At 42.4% G+C, this 19,379-nt stretch overlaps 1 protein-coding gene across 3 annotated transcripts in view; it reads right to left on the reverse strand.

Moving 5' to 3' along the window:
- The window catches only part of Itsn1 (intersectin 1), a 200,361-nt gene extending 192,962 nt beyond the window's left edge, over positions 1 to 7,399 (reverse strand). For 2 of the 3 annotated variants that reach the window (XR_003849972.1, XM_008835942.3), the window contains exon 1: positions 7,233 to 7,252. The gene's annotated coding sequence lies outside the window, so the exon portion shown is untranslated. Of the gene's footprint in view, positions 1 to 7,232 lie in introns of all 3 variants that reach the window. The other variant, XM_008835940.2, reaches the window with a different exon arrangement.
- Positions 7,400 to 19,379: the final 11,980 nt, after the last annotated feature.

A 19,379-nucleotide genomic window follows, 5' to 3' on the forward strand; every position in this document is an offset into this window, starting at 1 on the left:
GCACTAGCACTGGCTGTTCTTGCAGAGGACCTGGGTTCAGTTCCCAACACCCACATAGGGCTAACAACCATCTATAACTCCAGTTCCAGGGGATCCAATGCCCTCTTCTGACCTCCATGGGCACTGCACACGTGTGGTGCACGTATATACATGCAAGTAAAACACTCATACATATACAATAGTTGATGAAAGAAACAGTATCTATTCTGCAGTTGTTGGATTATCCACAGAAACACCAAGAATATGGTCTACACATGACAAATAGTAAACATTAGATGTCATTATTATATTTAAAATACTCTATGAACTTTAAAGGCCGGGGCATGGGGGAGCTCCCCATGACAAAGGTAATGCAAAATGTGTTCAAATTTAAAAGAACCAGGATGCTTTGCCTAACAGGAAACCTATTATGTCCTATAAAGAACATCTTAAAAAAGCTAATAACCCCTAAATAGTAATAAAAGTTATGTGGTCAAAAAGAATCATCTGGCTATCTATTTTCATACTGGTGATCCCAAAGAGCTTACCTTAGAAAATTATGCAAAAACAAAACAGACATATACAGCACATAAACCATTATCCATCAAAGAGATGACATCATCCTGTGCCATACAGCCTCTGGAAAACTACACTATATACTTAGAAGAGAGCATAAAAACACAAATGGTTACTGTACTCAGAGCAGTCTGTTTAAGGGTTTCAAGGAGCCCCTGGGCCCCTGGGGCACAACAGATATTAAAACTCTCACGGCTTTGTTTTTCCACCTTTCCTGGACTTACAAGACAATAAAAAAAAAAAAAAAGATATCTTTCACTGAACCATATATGGACTAAGAATGACTAAGAATAATTTCCTTAAATGACCTAAAATATAGTTTGAGAAATTATTTCAGGAAAATGGCTACTAAGGTGAACTAGGAATGTCACATCAAAATTCTTTCCTTTACTGTAAAATGTCACAATGCATATAAAATTTACCATTCTAACTCAAGTACACAGTTCAATGACATTTAATATATTCATAATGATATGCAACAATCACTTCCAGATCCTGAAAAGAAAACCCCCCAGCACAGCGCTGCTATGAACAGTCACTTTTTGTTTGAACACCTGCTTTCAATTCTCTTGGCTGTGTAGCTAGGAATGTATTTGCAGGGGCATAAGACCACTCTATATTTAAACTTACTGAGGAACCGAACGGCTGCTTTTCACAGCAGCAGCACCACTTACATTCACAGCAACAATGTATGAGGATTCCAGTTTTCAGGTCCTCACCTACACTTGTCATCTTCCATTTTAGTTGCTGTTTGCTTGTTAAATCATAGCCATTCTAGAGTTTGTAGTGGGTTTTCATCTTCACTTCTACCTAGTGACTAAGAATGCTGAGCATCTTTTCATGTGTTTACTGGCCATTTGTTTATCTTCTTTGAAAAAGTGCCTATTCATGCCGTTCCCCCATATTTTAATTAATCAGGTTATTAATTAATTAATTACATTACATTATTAATCCTATTGTTGAGTTGTAAGCATTCTCTCTAGCTATTTTTTTTCTAAGTAAATAAAACACTTTAAATCTATCGTGCATCTGGTTCTCTTTCTTTCTTCCAAACTTAAATAGAAATTCTTCCAGATAATGAAAAGAACTAAGTTAGAGGAGGTCTTGAGATCAAGTTGCAGATAAACAACACATAATACCTTTACTTTTGTCTTAAACTATACATTCCGGCCCCGGATTGCAAGTGATGGTGAAATAAAATTATTTCTCATATAATGCTCGCTATTTAGTGAGCACTGTGCTAAGTGCCTGAGCATCCTCACAACAATCTCATAGGCCAAGAACTGTGATCAGTCTCCTTGGTAAGATGAGGACACCGACACACTTCAGTTTAAGCACTACGGTTACTAAGTAGTGGCACAGTTCCTTTGCTCTACTGCCTCTCACCCATGAAGTAGTAACACACTTTGCCCAGCTGCCTAAAATAGGCCTGTTTGGGAAAATACCAATAGCTATCTTGCTGACATGTCATTTTCAAGTGCCAACGCCCACTGTCTGCACAAATCTTTTAAACAACTGCTGATTTTAGAACTTGCTCCTTTACTCAAGCCAGGAATGTCACACAACAACATCAACAGATGAGTCAATGTTATTTTGTCATCCTGATTTAGATCTTTTCTAACATTTCTAAACCTAACAAAAGACTGTTTAGGTTGGACCTGGTGGCACATGCCTTTAATCCCAGCACTCAGCAGGCAGAGGCAGGAGGATCTCTGTGACTTTGAGGCCAGTCAGGGATACACAGTGAGACAATGTATCAAAAAAGACATCAGAGCTGGGTGTGGTGGCACACACCTTACATTCCAGCACTTGTGAGGCAGAGGCAGGTGGTTTTCTGTGAGTTCAAGGCCAGCCTGGTCTACACAGCGAGTTCCAGGCCAGCTGGATCTATAGGCAGACCCTGTCTCAGAAAGACCAAAAAAAAAGAAAGAAAAGACATCAGGATATTCTATCCCAAAAGTATTCCAAGAGCATCTCCTTAATATTCCAACCTCAATCTTAAAAGGTCAAATAAATGAAGCCAAAGCCAAGGCCCATCTAACAAGATCCCATGGCTTTGAAAATAGATTTTAAAGAAATTATAGCTTGAGGTAGAGGCAGGCAGATCTCTGTGAGATCGAGGCCAGCCTGGTTTACATTGCAAGTTCTAGGCTAGCTGGGGCTATGGGAAGACCCTGTCTCAAAAAGACCAAAAAAAGGAAAAAAAGGAAGAAAGAAAGAAAATATAGCTCTTAAGAAGAAATCTAAAAAGTAATATAGCGTATAATAAAACCAACATAAGCACAATGCCAGCACTTACAGACTGTATGTCTGCACAGCTATTACAAGCATGCCTGTCTGTCAGAGGCACCTAGCACTGCTGCGACAAGAGAAAGCGCCAGTGGCCTCAGAATGTGAAGGCACTCCTAGAAGCAATGATTTCCAAGCACTTCCTGCTCCTCCTAGAACTAAAAGTTAGACCAAAGCCGTGGGATGTAACTATACTGATAAGAAAGTTCATTTAAACCAAGTCCCGTTTCAGGGCTGGACAGATGGCTCAGCTAAGAACACTGACTGTTCTTTCAGAAGACCCGGGTTCAAATCCCAGCACTCACATGGCAGCTAACAACTGTCCATAACTCCAGTTCCAGGGGATAGGACAGCCTCTTCTGTCCTCCAAGGGGATTGCATGGGTGCACCTACCTACATGCAGGCATAACACTAATACACATTAAATAAAAATAATAAAGGCACTGGAGAGATACCTCAGCAGTTAAGAACACTGGTTATTCTTGCAGAAGATCCAGGTTCGAATCCCAGCACCCACATGGCAGCTAACAACTGTCCGTAACTCCAGTCCCAGGGGATCTGAGAGCCTCTTCTGACCTCTGTGGGCATTGCACAACACGGGTGCACTTACCTACATGCAGGCAATATATGCATACACATAAAATAAATATAATAAATTTAAAAAATAAAGTAAAATAAAAAACCAAGTCCCATTTCACGTTACAATACTGTAATATAAGTAAATAACTCAAGGATTGTTTAGAATTTGAGTTCAACTGCCCAATAGTTCATCTCTAAGGTCTTTGTTATTATAAATAGTAGAAAAATGAGGGTTCTACTTTCTCATCTGTAACATAATGGTCCTACCCTCTGCCTCACAGATCTATGAAAAACAAAAATGTGATGGTCTATGTGTAACACTTGCACAAGGTGGTAATAGGTAGTAATGGCCAGGTAATACCAGAAGTCCTTCTAAAAGCACACAAAACAGAACTGTCCCATCCTTTACCCAAAAGTCACTTACCTGATGAACTCAGCAGCATACAACCAGGAAAATCTAGATGATACCAGGTATCAAGGTTTGCATAAGAAATGTCTCCCATGGGCTCAAGTGTTCAAGGCTTTGCCCCTAGCTAGTGGCGCTATTTTGGGCTCCGCTGGAAACTTGAGGAGGTAGAGTCAAGTGGGAGAAGGTCATTTGAAGGGTGTGTCGTCCTGGGGAAGCTCTCTTCCTCTAGCTCTGCTATCTGCCATAAGGCGAGCTGCTTCCCTCCACCGGGCATGCATGGCACTCACCTCAGGCCCACAGCAACCAAGCCTGGCAGCCAGGGTCTGAGACTATGAGCCAAATAAACTTTACCTTCTTTTAAACTGTTTCTCTTAGGAACCTATCACAGCAACAGCAACAACAAAAAAATCTAACACAACAGGAAAGTCTTGAATAAGAAAATGACTACGCTATAAACAGCTGCTGAAGAAATCAAGTTTATTCCTTAGACTAGTCCTAACAACACAGAGAGAGAGAGAGAGAGAGAGAGAGAGAGAGAGAGAGAGAGAAAATTAATATTTGAGCTTTTAGGTAAAAAAATTAAATTCTGGAAAACTTTCATGCACTGTTGTGAGCCGCACTGTTTCCTGGCACGTAAAGGATTTTCTAATAAGGTGTACAACTGGGATGTGAGTTAGGAATGTAGCTCAGTTGGTAGAGTGCTTGCCTGGCATGCACAAAGCCTGGGTTGATCCCCAGCACCAGATAAACCAGGCATGGTACCAAATGCCTATAAGCCCAGCACTGTCAAGGTAGAGGCAGGATAGCTGGAAGTTCAGAGTCATTCCTGGCTACCCAGCAATTTTTAGGCCAACGTGGGTTATATGAGATCCTGTCTCAAATTTTTAAAATGTGTGATAGTATAATTAACAAACGAGTCAATACCTATAAGATTTATAGTATCAGTTAACTAGTATTTTCCAAATGATCAATGCACTGCTACAAAATCATACAGGGGTAAAATGTCCATTCAAAGTGCAAGATGAATCAATAGATTTATGTAACAGCACAAAAAATTCACTGCCTGGCTCCTGATTCCACATTGAAACTCCTAAAGAATTAGTCAGTATTAAGTTCTGATAAATAATACAGCATCACTGACTGACTACAACGTTCTGTGAAGACATCTCCATCTTCCAACTACGCATCTGTGTGAGACAGGTTTTCTTTAACTCCAACCAAAACATTCTGTAATAAACTGTAAAGACCAGCCATCACCTAAGTTAGGCATTGAAAGAAAGTTGAAAAAACATAAAAACACTGCCATTCTTCTTCTTCTTTTTTTTGGGGGGGGGGGTGGTTTACAGTTTTCATAAAAATGTTATTTGTGTTTAATTGTATTAGGCTTATTATACTTACTTAAAACAGTGAATAAGTGCTTTTGTAAATTTGGTTCATTTCTAGTCTGGCAGACAGTAATAGACAAAAACTCACAAAGAAGCAGGGATGGGGGCGCACGCCTTTAATCCCAGCACTTGGGAGGCAGAGGCAGGCGGATCTCTGTGAGTTTGAGGCCAGCCTGGTTTCCATAGCGAATCCAGGCCAGCTGCAGCTAAAGGGAGACCCTGTCTCAAAAAGACCAAAAAAAAAAAAAAAAAAAAAAAAACCCAAAAAAAAAAATTTTTTGGGGGGTTTTAACACACTTCTCTAAAAAAAACAAAAATACTACAACCAAAAAATTTTTGTTTCTTGGGGGTCTTTAATCACAGTTCTCTAATAAATGCAGAAATTCTGACACCAAAAAGTTTTGAGAGCTGCCACATCAGATGAAGCGTGAGGAAACATGCTGGTGAGCTGAAGCACAAGGCACATGAACAAACAGATGCTGCTAGCAACAGCGGACATGCAAACGAAGCTCCACAGGGCAGTCAGACAAGTCAGAAGAAGGAACCATCAGGGGTAAAGTGCATGCTGGAATCCCAGCACTCAGAGGCAGAAGCAAGTGGATCTCTATGAGATGGAGGCCAGCGTGGTAGTGAATCCAGGCCAGCTTGGGCTACAGGGAGACCTTCTCACAAAAACTGAAAAGAATAAAGTGAAAAATGACTAAGGACTAGTAATGGAGGACATCGAGAAGGCAGGTGAAGGCACTTGCTGCCAAGCCTGACAATCTGATTTCAAGCCCTGGGACCCACATGACTCCCAAAGGTTGTCCTGTGGCCCCCATATGCGAGCCAAGGACACACATGCCCTCATATATACAACACATGCAACATGCACACAAGAAATAAACATGCAGTTTTTTATTAACAATAGGTAGTGGGAACACACAGTTGTGCATCCAAAGACATTTTGGTGGAGAGCGGACACAATCAAGCCACTGGCTACAGATTCACAAACAATGTAGGCTGCCAGCTTACACGGCTAAATTGTATTCAACTGCCTTTGCACTGATCTGGCTTAAACATTTATATTTATATGGGGATACTGTACAGACAGAATATAAGTTCATTTGTCTAGCAACCCTTCTGAGACACCAATGAGGTGTCCTACAATTCATCTCAATTCTAAAACTACTGGAGCCAGTGTGGCCTACAAGTTAAGGGCTCAGTCCTACCAGACTGCTCCCACTTCATGTACCAGCCTCAAGTCTTGTGTGCCCCAAGTTTTCATCATTTCTTCCAGGCAGAAGATGTTGCCACATATCCATCAAGTTCAGTATCTCACTAGGACAAGTCATAGAACTCTGAAAATCACTACATCCTCAGGACACAACATGGAAGAGACAAGGTTCAGGGGAGAGTAAGAGCATCCCTGCTCCCTCCCCCTCTGTGACTATCACACACCTGTCCACATATCAGCATGTTCACCAACCAATCCAGAAAGTCTCCAACCTCACAATTCCAGAGCTTTCCATTTTAATTCCACTGTGTCAGCATGAATGATTAAATCACTATGCGACTGAATACAACCTCCAGGGCCTCACTCTTCCTCAAAGACTGTGGCAGTGCTGGAGGAACGATTCCAACCCTATCAACCCCTGGTGTGGCTGATCCCTCCAGCCCACCCCTCATTCTGAGACACTCAGCATAAACTATTCTTCCAAGAAACATGCACACTAAAGGAAGTCTGGAAGTAACAATCACAGGGAACAGTGTCAGGAAGGCACAGCTGAGCCAAAGTTAAGGAAGCTGCAAAGGACAGAAGGACAAAGAGAAGGAAAACAGACCCTGAGCATGATCAGACTTGGGCCTTCTAGACCCACAATGGAGCCCTCAATAGTCAGGCCTTGCGCCTCCCTCCAGATACAGTAGCCTTCTTATCAAATATACTGTGCTCCTTTTTGCCACAGCAGCTGCTCACATGCTGCTTCCCCAGCTGGGAAAACAACCTTCCCCACTCTGATGGCTCCTCAACATACCTCAGACCACAAGGAAAGGCTGTATCCTGCCTGGGCTCTATGACATCAGGTCCTCTTGAGCACCTTCTTTGCAGCACTTGCAACAGGTGGGAACCATGTATGTGTCTGCTGTTTGTCTGCCCCACCAGAACATAGTCAGGACAGGGACCCTGTCAGTAGTCCTCCTTGCTTCTGCCACACCACATGGCTCACAGCAGTTAAGCAGGATTTGGTTCTGGCTCTGCAAAGGGGAGCATGAAAGAATGGAACAAACTCTCAAGAGGAAACAGGAGAAGGCAGTATCTAGCACATGGGAGAGGAAGCAGTCATCTTCCTCTTCCTCTTCCTTCTTATCTCCAGAAGCAAAACTATGGGGATTTTGTGGCTGTTTATATATATATTTTATTTTCTGTGTATGAATGTTTTGCCTGCATATATATAAGTGCACCATGGTGCATGCAATGCCTACAGAGGCCAGAATAGTGCGTCAAATGCCCTGGGAATGGAGGTATCAATGGTTGTTAGCCTCCACATGAGTGCTAGGAACCATCCATGTCCTCTCCAAGAGCCAGTGCTCTTAATCGCTGAGCCATCTCTCCAACCCCCAGAAGTGAAACTCTATTTGAGAAAGATGGACTCACAGGAGCTCCCTGAGGAGAGGGCAGAAGGCCCAGACAGCAGGCAGAATCATCCCTAAGAGCGAAGGTCCTTGGGACTTGAGAAAGGAGCCAAGTTTGTTAGAGTCTGTGAAGAATGGAAAGAAAGTTGGGGAGGAGTGTTTAGCAGGACACAAGTCAACTGAAGGGCAAAAATCTTATTGAGTTGTGCGGTTTTCTGCAGCTGATTTTTAGCCCAACATAAATATAGGAAACAGAACAGAGATAGTAGGATGGGTCTAGGGACAGAAATATGCAGGGCAGAAATGAAAAAAAAACAAACAAACAAAAATAAAAAAGAAGACGTAGAGCTGAAATAACCAACTTTGAGGTCCCAGCTTTAAAGAAGGAAACAAGTAGGAAGCTGACTACCCACAATAAAAGGAAAGGACCAACTTCAGGGGCTTGGTGGCCAGGAATTGCTGATACTGGGGAGTGAATTACCTTACTGGTTCATAATGAAAAAAGTAAATGCAACATTCCCTAAGACAGTATAAGTTCTTAGCATCTACTTTTTTTTCATTTGTTTTATTTTGTTTTGTCTCCCTGGAACCCCAGCTGGTCTTGAACTCACTATAGACCAGGCTGGCCTCAATCTTACAGAGATCAGCCTGCCCCTGCCTCCCGAGTGCTGGGATTAAAGTCATGCACCCATGCCTGGCTAGCATCTACTTTTAATACTCTTCTTAGAACAGAAAAAATAATTTTTCCAAGCATAGGCTCATGCCCTTCTGCAAAAGGTCAAGTTGCTATCTCTCCTGGAGTCTAACAAGAAAAGCAGAGAGCACAGACAATATCTCTTTCCAGCCTTTTTCCTCCAGAGCATGCACATGGTTTTCTAGCAGCTACAGATGGAACCATAAGTTAAGGAGCCTGTAAAGGCCAAAAAATGACGCTAGCAACACACCTTAAACTAAAAATCTGAGGTTTACAATTATAGAAGTAGTTAAACAGGGTGAGGAGAGGCTCAGTAAGTAAGAGTGCTTGCTGTATAAGCATGAGGACTTGAATTCAAATCCCCAGAGCCCAAACAGACAGCTGGAAGGGGTCAAGGTCAAGTGTGCTTGCAACCCCAGCACTATGTAGGGCAGAGACTGAAGGATTGCTAGGGCTTGCTGGCCACTAGCCAAGCTCCAGATTCAGTGAGAGACCTTGTCTTAGGGGGAAAAGGTGTACAGTGATAGAGTAGGACACCTAACATCTTCCTTTGGCCTGTGCACATACACTCAGACACAGACACACTTGTATATCACACACATGCACATGCACATACACACACACACACACACACACACACACACAACAATTTTAAATTTTAAATTTAAAAAGATGGGGAAAAAAGTAGTTGAAACAGGCAAATACAGTGTCTGCAGTTCTAAATCTTTTTTTTTTTTTTTCTGTCTTTTTGAGACAGGGTCTCCCTGTAGCCCCAGCTGTCCTGGAACTCACTATGTAGACCAGGCTGGCCTTGAACTCACAGAGATCCCCCTACTTCTGCCTCCTGAGTGCTGGGATTAAAGGCATGCGCCACCACGCCCGGCCCCACTGGTCTTTTTAAAAAGCAAATTTACACCCTGCAATGAGTAATCAGATATGTATTAAATATGCACCACAATGGCTGTCAATATAGTCACTATATATTAACTGAAAATTAAAGGCTACAAACCTCATTCATGTACCTGATGCTACAAAGAAGTCAGACACCAAACACAGTCTTCAGCCTCAGACAACTTTGACTGCCAGTGTATTAACATACATGGGGAGACTTCATGTCAATTTCCATGTTTCTAAATTAGCAGCTATTCTTGAAGAATGAGAAGGTTAGCAACACAGGGATACATCTTCCCCAGGGCCACAAAGGCATGGACTGGGTGGCCCAGGGCTGCCCCACTGATTGGACTACATTCTGAGTCCAGCCTGTAACAGGCCTTCAGCTCTCCCAGAGTAAGCAGTTTCACACAGGTAGCTGCGGGTAACTCTGGGTATTTACTGAGAGCACTGGAGACTTTTGGTCTTTTGTCTTTATATTTTCAAAATGTTTCTTCAATAAATATGCATTGCTTTTGTTTACTAGTAAGAAAATCATGTTATTTTTGAAATTACCAAATTGACAACTATAATATCACTTCAACTGATGAGATGAAAACAACCATAGAAAACAGATAGTGACTGTAGTTTAAAATTAACTAAAAAGTAATGCAAGGTCACAATTACTGCAGGGTTTTCCTTCCTCTGGTACTAATTAAAACTCCAGATTGGAGAGTCACAGCACTTTACAGCACTTAAGATAATCTTCAAAGAGACCAGTATCTATGGACACTCAATTCACAAAACAGCTATTTCAAGGATTCATTTCCTTACATTTAAAGTTTCTTCCACCAAGAAAAGCAAAATCTCTCCTCTTGGTCACCCACATTCATAACCTCAATTAATTTAATATTTATGGAGTCAAATAATTCATCTTTATCTTACACTGCACATGTGTTTGGGGTTTTGGTGGGTAATTGTCTGTGCATTGTGCTTTTCGTTTTTTTGAGACTGGGTCTCATCACACAGTCCTAGCTAGCCTGAAACGCACTGTGTAGCCTAGATTGGTCTCCACCTTCCTGTCTCAGTCTCCAGAGTGCTGGAATTATCAGTACATGCCATCTCACCCAGCTTTCACTGCTATTTCATTAGATCAAGCCTAACAGTACAGATGTTCCTTAACTGAAATGGGGTTATCTCCCAATAAGTCCATCATAAATTGAAACAAATCCCAAGTGGTAAATGCATTCAGTGTCCCTAATTGATCAAACATCACCACTTAGCAACACAGCACATTGCAGAGCATCGGCTGTTGGGCCTTTTGATCCAGGGGCTCACAACTAGCATCTTAGACCAAGTTCTCCAATCACTTAAACATAAAAAGAACAATTATCTTTGAAGAGACTTAAATAAGCATTACTAAATAAGCAGTACTATTTAAAAGGTATCACTAAGTCTCTAGTATTAACTATAGTGACTGAAGAATGGGGAGAGATAAAGGAGGGATTTATTCATTGACACCTGCTACATACCAGGAATGGCACTAATTTTTGGTCAATTTTTCAAGGTTTGTCTCATTGCTAATATATAACTTTTATGCCAGTAAGCGGCCTTTTAGCCACCGCCATCTGCAATCTGCTGTCTTGAGTTTAAAGCTAAATTGATTTTTATAAAACATGGAATCCACAAGGCACAGGCTTTTATGAAAGATGACGCACAGGAATGATGTGTATGTTATAGCATAGCACATGATCCTCCTAATAACAAAACTGCTCAGGAAATGTGTGCTGGAGTCAGGAGTGGTGGCGCACACTTATAATCCCAGCACTTGAGAGGGCAAGGCACAAATATGACCACAAGTTCAAGGACTCTGGGCTACATAGTGAGTTTCAAGCCACCCTGGGCTATCTCAAAACAAACAAACAAATTCTCAGTGGAGACAAGTAAGTGGCCCTGCACACACAGACATACAAGACAAACACACATATCCACAGAGAGTGTTCCAATGGCATTTTGTTTCAATGGCTTTATTCTAAGTCAATGTCTTCCTTAGCACATGGCATTGAAAGTAACTGACTCTGTCCATTTCCATGCACAGCATCTATGTCTCACAAACGCATCAAATGCCATCAAACCAGAACTTGTAGACAAAAACTCAAGGAGCAAGCCAGAGGATCAAAAGGACCATCCTACTGTATTAAGAAAAGGACATTTAATTTTAGCCATCAAGGATAAAACTGTGGCCACCTTCTAATTCCGTTAGATCCAAAATCCTGCCACATCCCTCAGAGCTCAATTCCTGGTTCTACTACTCAATGAAGGGTGAAATGCACTTGGATCCACTCCCACCTGGCCTCTGTGAAGCCCCATGCTGCACAACAATGAGCTGAGGTTTGATGGTCAGCTGAAAACTAAGCCCTGGCTGTCCCCTACCTTAGCAGGTAGCATAGATAAACTCAGGTCAGAGAACAAAGGTCAGAATAGTTTTGCCAACATACTCTCTGGATAATGAGCTAAGACAAGCTGTCCAACATTGATTCTACTAGAAAAAAAAAAAAAGGTTTCAAGAGGATGGATTCAATTTCAAATTCCCTTTGTTAGGTGGCTACAAACTTTGTTTTAGCCATAACACTTTAATGCCAGGCCACCGTCACAACTTTGGGGTTCATTTTTGTGAGGCTCTCCCTATGGATCTATGACCTATCTACACTGAGGCCTTCACACTGCTGTAGTGAACTTCAACAGTCAATTCATCTCTCTAAATTGGCCAATGTGGAAAGGTCTGGACAGACTCCCAGCTGTCTCCCTTGTCACGCTTCTACAGTCTTGTGTTCCCAAGGCAAGTCCACACAAGTAAAACTGTGTTTCCAAGTTTCACTAGCCTTCTCTATCGCTCTAATCCTGTTTTTCATGCAGGGCACTTAGGGAAGCTCTCTGTAAACTAAAAGATGAGGGATGACTGCCAGACAGTTGACAAGGATTACCTGGGAGCCAACTTACATGAACAAGGCTTTAAGGAGGAGTTCAAATAGGCACTCTACCTACTTATTACATGCCTTATTACTTGTCAGGGAATCTCTAAGTTTCTAAACAACTGAAATCAGGACTGTGCAAAACACTCCTATGTCTATAAAATAGATTCAAGAAATAGGCCAAGAGTTTTGGACTCTGGTAAAAAATTTCCCCAGTTACTTGCTGGCTAAGTCACTTAACTGCATTTTTCAAGGCATATTCATTTGTAAAACAAGTTTATAAAAGTTAAGTGAGTTAATGCATATAAATGCCGGAAAAGGACTCAATGTGAGCTGTTACTATAACAGGTGCATGAATGTCTGACTTCGCAGCCCACTAAGCAGGTTATACCAAAAGCCATTCTTCTTGCCACAAGAAAAATTTCATAATCTTTAGCAGCAGTTAAGCCATTCCAAGAAGCAGAGCATGGAGTGGGACCAGAACACCACCATAAGAGCATAAATTGCTCCAGCCTTCTAGACAGCACACTAGAAATATTTATCAAAGTCTTTAAACTTTCTGTGTCTGTAGTGTCTGTGTCTGTAGTCTCAGCCTTGGTCAGAGAAGCTTCTCTTTTCAGTGAGTGAAAGTTAATGCAGAGACTCATAACTGGTCAAAGTGCTGAGAATAAGTGACTGAGTGCTCAGCCCTATATAGAACATCTCTATCCCCCTCCAAAGCTCAGTCTCCATGACAGAGGTCGGGAAGGAGTGCTGTGAACCACTGTGGACATAATATGGCCTTTGCACCCATTAACTCACAGCAGTGGAGTTACCTACACAAGACTGGATCCATCAACATTTTATCATGGGTGTGTTAGAGGCTAGTGCGCGCTACTCATCCCTGAGGAGATACAGTTATTAGTCACTGGGGAAAGGGACTTATTCCTCATTGAGGGTGGCAGCTAGTAAGCTGCCCTTGCTTAAGTAAATAGCCGCCTACCCATGTTCATGCAAGCACCCCAATTAAATGCAGTGGGCCACAAACACCAAAAACATGAAAACTGAGGGGGCCTTGTTGGAAAGAGGAGGTTGAGGGAAATTGTGAAAGAATAAGCTTTAGGGGCTGGAGAGAGGGCTCAGCGGTTAAGAGCACTGGCTGCTCTTGCAGAAGACCCGGGTACAACTCCCAGTACCCGCACGGTAACTAACAACTGTATATAACTATAGTTCCAGGGAATCCAACCCCCTCTTCTGACCTCCGTGAGCACTGTACAACACGGGTGCACTTATACACATGTAGGGAATACACTCACACACATGAAATAAATTAAAAATAATAGTTTTTTTAAAAAAAAGTAAGTTTAAAAAAAAAAATCTTAGCCAGGCATGGTGGTACATGCCTTTAATCCCAGCAGAGATCTGCCCAGCAGAGGCAGGCAGATCTCTGTGAGTTCAAGGCCAGCCTTGTCTACAAGTGAGTTCCAGGCCAGCTGGGGCTACAAGGAGATACTGTCTCAAAAAAATAAAAAATAAATTAAAAAAAAATCTTAAAACCTCAGCATAGCTTTTGATTCTGCAATCCTACTTCTAGAAATCTAAGCTTTTATAAACTTGGGTGTGTGTGTGTGTGTGTGTGTGTGTGTGTGTGTGTGTGTGTTGTGTGTGTGCACCATGATGGGTGTGCAAGTGCTCTCAGAGGTCAGACGTGGGCATTGGATCCCTGGGGTTGGAGTTACAGGTGATTGAAAGCTGCCCAACTGAGCGCTGGGAATCAAAGTGGGGTCCTCTGAAGGGGCAGCAAGTGCTCTTAATCACTGAACCCTCTCTATAGCTCCTTCAGCAGTCTATTTCTAAGACGCATCTTCTTCAGCATCTTGGACCTTTACACTGCTATGCAGTAATCATGTGAGCACCTGAGGCAGCTGGAGGTTGGCACTGAGATGCTTTTTACTCACTCCTCCGACCTTATTTTAGAGACAGGGTGTTTCCCTGAGCCCAGAGCTTGCCCCTCTAGCTAGGTTGTCTGGCCAGCAAGCCCCAAAGACCTCCATCCTCCTGTCTCTACCCCTCACCCCCTTGCACTGGGGTTAAGGCTTGCCTCTAACTTGCAGTGATTCACCCCTACACAATGTCTGGCTTTTATTTAGGTTCTGGAGATCCAAACTCAGTTCCTCAAGCTGAACTGAGCCATCCCCTCAGCCCCTTAGAAACCCATTTTACAGGAAAAAAAAATCTTAAAGGTATATAGAGACGCACACAGGACAATCAGCCACTGCAAGTTTTCTGATAACAGTGGAGTGGAAAAAGACAAATTAATGTCAAATAAATTGGCCAAATTTTCATAGATCCATGAAGATATATTATTCAGTTATTAAGCTGGAAATATAGATATGGAAAGACATTTTAAAAAATATTTTATTTATTACTTTTATTTTATGTGTGAGTGTATTGCCTGCATGTAGGTAAGTGCACCCATGTCGTATAATGCCTGTGGAAGACAGAAGAAGCCATCGGATCCCCTGGAACTGGAGTTACAGTTGTTAGCTGCCATGTGGGTGCTGGAATTTGAACTTTGGGTCTTCTGCAAGAACAACCAATATTCTTAACTGCTGAGCCACCTCTCCAACCTCCAGGAAAGACATTTTTAAATACTAAGGAAAAAAATTTAAAAATACCCGTATGAGCTGAGCATGGTGGTGCATGCTCTCATCCCAGCATTGGGAAAGCAGAGGCAGGAGGACCTTTGCTAGTCAGAGGCTAGCCTGGTCTACATGCATAGTGAAACTACACAGCAAGACCAACCTCTCAGAGAGAGAGAGAGAGAGAGAGAGAGAGAGAGAGAGAGAGAGAGAGAGAAAACAGCTGGAGATAAAGTTCAGTGGAAGAGCATTTTCCCAGCATGAGTGAGAACCTGGATTCAATTCCCAGTATATGGAGGGAAAAAAAATTCTCCCTTTTGGCAGGATGTGGGGGAGAGTCACTGCAAGTTTGAGGCCAGCTTGGTCATAGTGTGTTCCAAGCAGCCAAAGATACATAGAGAGACCTGGGGGTTAGGGAAGAATACATATGTATAGCAAGATCTCATTTTTTGTACCAAAAACTGTATATGACTAGCCAAACAAAAAATGATGCAGAATATATAACTCAGGTCATGGATTTATGAGTATTTTAGAATCTTTTTTGAAAAGATTTTTAAAATATTTTCTTTTTTACTTTATTTTGTGTGTATGAGCATATTGTCTGCATGTATGTAAGTGCACTTGTGTCATGCAATGCCTGCAGAGGTCAGAAGAGGGCATTGGGTCCCCTGGAACTGGAGCTACGGATGGTTGTTAGCCACCACGTGGGTGGCTGGGAATCAAACCCAGGTCCTGTGCAAGAGCAACCAGTGCTCTTAACCACTGAGCCATCTCTCCAGCCCCCCTTTTTTGAAGACTTCTTTAAAAATTTATTTTATGTGTATGAGTGTGTGCCTCCACGTATGTATGTGTACTGCATGTGTGCAGTACCCATAGAGGCCAAAAGAGGGCATCAGATCTCCTGGAACTAGAGTTACCGATTTGTGAGCTGGAACCCAAACCCAGGTCCTCTTCAAAAGCAGTAAGTACTCTTAACCACTGAGCAATCTCTCCAGCCCCTATTTTCTAATTTTCTTGTGTTTTACTTTTCTGTATTTCAGTTCACCTAAGGGTAATTTTTAGACACAAGGGATATTAGTTATTCATCATAATTCATGAGGTTTATTTTTTAATTATATTTACTTAATCTTTATAGTTTCTTAATTAAACCATACTTATTTAGGATCAAGAAAATGGTAAGAGACTTCCTTTGTAAGCAATGAGTTTCTACTTAGGACAATAAGGCAGTACAAAACGTCAATGAGTGTGAGCTTTTGAATTTTATATATTGTACACCCCAATTCTAAACTATCACTTATTAATTGGCTGTGTTTAGATGCAGGGCATGATGGCACGTGTTTGTAAACTAAGCACTCAGGAGATTTCCCTGGATTTCATCCTAGATTCCAAGTTGGAGGCCAGCCTAGGCTACTTAGAGGCAAATAAACTTCACTACTGTTCTTCCGATTTTCAGCCTCATAACTAACCCTTGCCTACATAAAACCTGTAATGTATAGGCCCTATGAAAGACCTGAAAATGGGGAGTTAAGGTCATATTTTATCATCATGAAAAGTCAAATTGGAAAGCATGCAAAACTGTCTATATTTCCTGGTGGTAATTCTTATAGCACACTTAAGAGTTATCATAATTTATAAAATGCTGTGTGATACAGTGATAAATAACTAGTCACTGCATTGCAGCTTAAATTTATATTGAGTCTTTAAGCCAACATTTTGCTAGATTTCTTTCTAGCACATTACTCTTTCCTTGAGTAATGCAGTCAGGAAAGACTCTCCTTTTAACACTAACCAAGCTTACAGAAATGACTAGGATACAGTGCTTTGGACATCACTCTATGATGCAACGAATTCGGCAGGTAAAGGCTTAAAAACTTAAGTTCATGGCAATGTGTTTCACTCATTCACTCAACAACTATTTAATTGAGTTCTTCCAGGCACTATTGTAGGCTCTAGGGAGACCACAGTAAAGCAAAGTCCATCCTTCTGAAACATTTATTGTAGGCATAACTACTTACCTGAAGGTCATGGCCAATAGTTTACTAGCAGCCCAACATAAAATTTCTGCCACTTGAAAAGCTTGCTATCTACTTCAGAAGATGGACTCTGTTGGTACTCAATAGCAAGAAAAGCATTGCCAATAGTCTTCCAAGTTTACTGCCCTGGAGAAATTCCTGGAAGATGTGTTGAAAATACTGATCCCAGGGCACTACCTCCCATTGTCTGATTTTGACTTGGAGGGTCAAAAACCTGTTAATGCTGATGTAAGAGATCTGAGGTCCAGACTTTGAGAAACCAGTAAGTAGAGCCATTCAGAAAGGAATCATTCAAAAGAGCACAACTCTGATATAAAAGAGACCTTCGTGTAATTAATTTTCTACAAGTCACAAACTTAGCAAATTAAAAAGCTGAGAGACTAGAAATGTAATTCAGTCATACAGCACTTGCCTGGTATACGCAGGGCCCTAGGGTCATCACCAGCACCACATACACAAAGATGAGGCTGGGGATATGCTCAGTGGTAGAGCACATGCTTAGCATGCCCCAGCCCTAGAGTGGTTCAATCAACAAAAGAAAAAAAAAGTCTGAGCAGAGGAATGTACTAGTGCCTCCCTTTTAATCTCTTCTAAATTCTTTAAGGGTATGCCTCAATCTCAGCATTTGGAGAAAAGATAAATACTCAGAATTCTACTATGGATAAATTAAAGATAAGCAAAAGGAAATTGCTAATCAACTGTGAAAGAAAAAAATGCTATGCAGGACAAACATTTCGGGGAACTAACTTGCTACAACTCATTTTATGCCCTATTTCACAATGCTTAGCATCTGAACAATCCACAGGGTTCCAAAGTACATTAAAATTTTGTTCATTTCCGCTCTTACTCAGACAGAATAATAATAGTTTTGTGATGATACCTCAGCAATTTCAACAGACACAATCTTACATAAATACCAATTTTTTAATGTGCTATCAGAAAGGTTCCTTACTGGGTCTACTTAAAGGTATACATAGTATCTTTAATACACCAGAAAATCTGTGTGCCTTACTTAATGTAAACCACTAAAAATTTCCTGGGTTTTTTTTTTTAAAAAAAAAAAACCTATTTCCTAAAGATTTTCCTTTTTTTTTTTGAAGTTGTTAAGCTATAAGCAACCTCCCACAAAAACATGTTTTCGGCAAAGTAGTAAAAAAAAAAAAACCACAAATAGTAACTACATAAGGTGTATAAACGTCTGCACTTCTCGACCTTAAAGTCATCTAAAAATAAAAGTATCCCAACAAATACATTCCTCCTATTTGCGGGATTTGGAGAAGCACCAGGCAAGCAGCTGGCTTGCTGGCTCCTGGCCCTAGTTCCTGCCCTCACATCCTGTCCACTACATAATCCATGAGCTAGCTAGCCTTTCTCTACATCAGTTCAACTGGATTAGTAAATGTTCTTCTTTGGTGATAGAACTGAGACTTTTCCAGGTACATTTGTTTGGATGCCTTTGTTATCTCTACTTTTTAATGGGCTTCTTTTTATAAACAGCAAGAGAAAGCTACCAACAGATAAGCACAAAAGAACCGCTTCGGGTCCGAGTCCGCAAGCATTTAAATTTCCAGGTTGGTTCTGCTTTCTGAACAGCAGGGATGAGGGCAAAGTTGGCAGGGAAACTTTGAGATTCAAGATGCTACCCAAAACCTCTCCATCCTCCAAATCGAGAGAGACGCCGCAAATCTATTTCTTGAAAAGCAAAGCCTGAATCACAACAAAAGATTGCCCATAGGCGACGGGATCCCCGAAGTTGTCTTCCAAACCAAAGGCACACGCGAGCAAAGGCGAGGTGCAGCCAGCTCCAGGCTTTCCTTTCTCTGGGGTTGCATTTCCGAGAAGGAGACCGCCACGGGGCGCGGGGGTCCACCGCAGAAACCCGAGTCCCGGTGCAGAAAGGAGGGCGGAGCAGCAGACCCAGGGGACGCGCGCTCCCGGCTAGCGGAGCCACTAGCTGGTAAATGCCATCAGAGTCAGCCCCGGCCGCAGCACCCAGGGCCCAGCGGCATTGACTGCCCTTCACTGACAAGCACGCGAGGGAAAAGAACAAGGGATGCTCAGGGGGCTGGAGGCCGGGGGAACCGGCAGGGAGCGATGCCGCGGCCGTGAGTTTGGCTACCGGGGCCCGCCACCCTCCGGCGGCCGAGGGCAGCGGGGTCAGCTGGGGGAAGCACCGCCCGCCCGCGATGCCCCCTTGCCAGGGGCGCGCATCCAGCCCCAGCTCGTCCCGCGGGACGCCGCCGCCCGCGAAGCCCTGGCCTCGCCGCCCCCGGGAGGCCGGGAAGGGCGAGGCTCGGCGGCAGAAGGGCGGCCACAGCGACGCGCGCCGGGCCACAGGACCCGAATCCCGGGCGCCCAT

This window comes from Nannospalax galili, unplaced genomic scaffold (genome assembly GCF_000622305.1).
Source record: "Nannospalax galili isolate Female #2095 unplaced genomic scaffold, S.galili_v1.0 scaffold136, whole genome shotgun sequence".
Classification (NCBI taxonomy): domain Eukaryota; kingdom Metazoa; phylum Chordata; class Mammalia; order Rodentia; family Spalacidae; genus Nannospalax; species Nannospalax galili.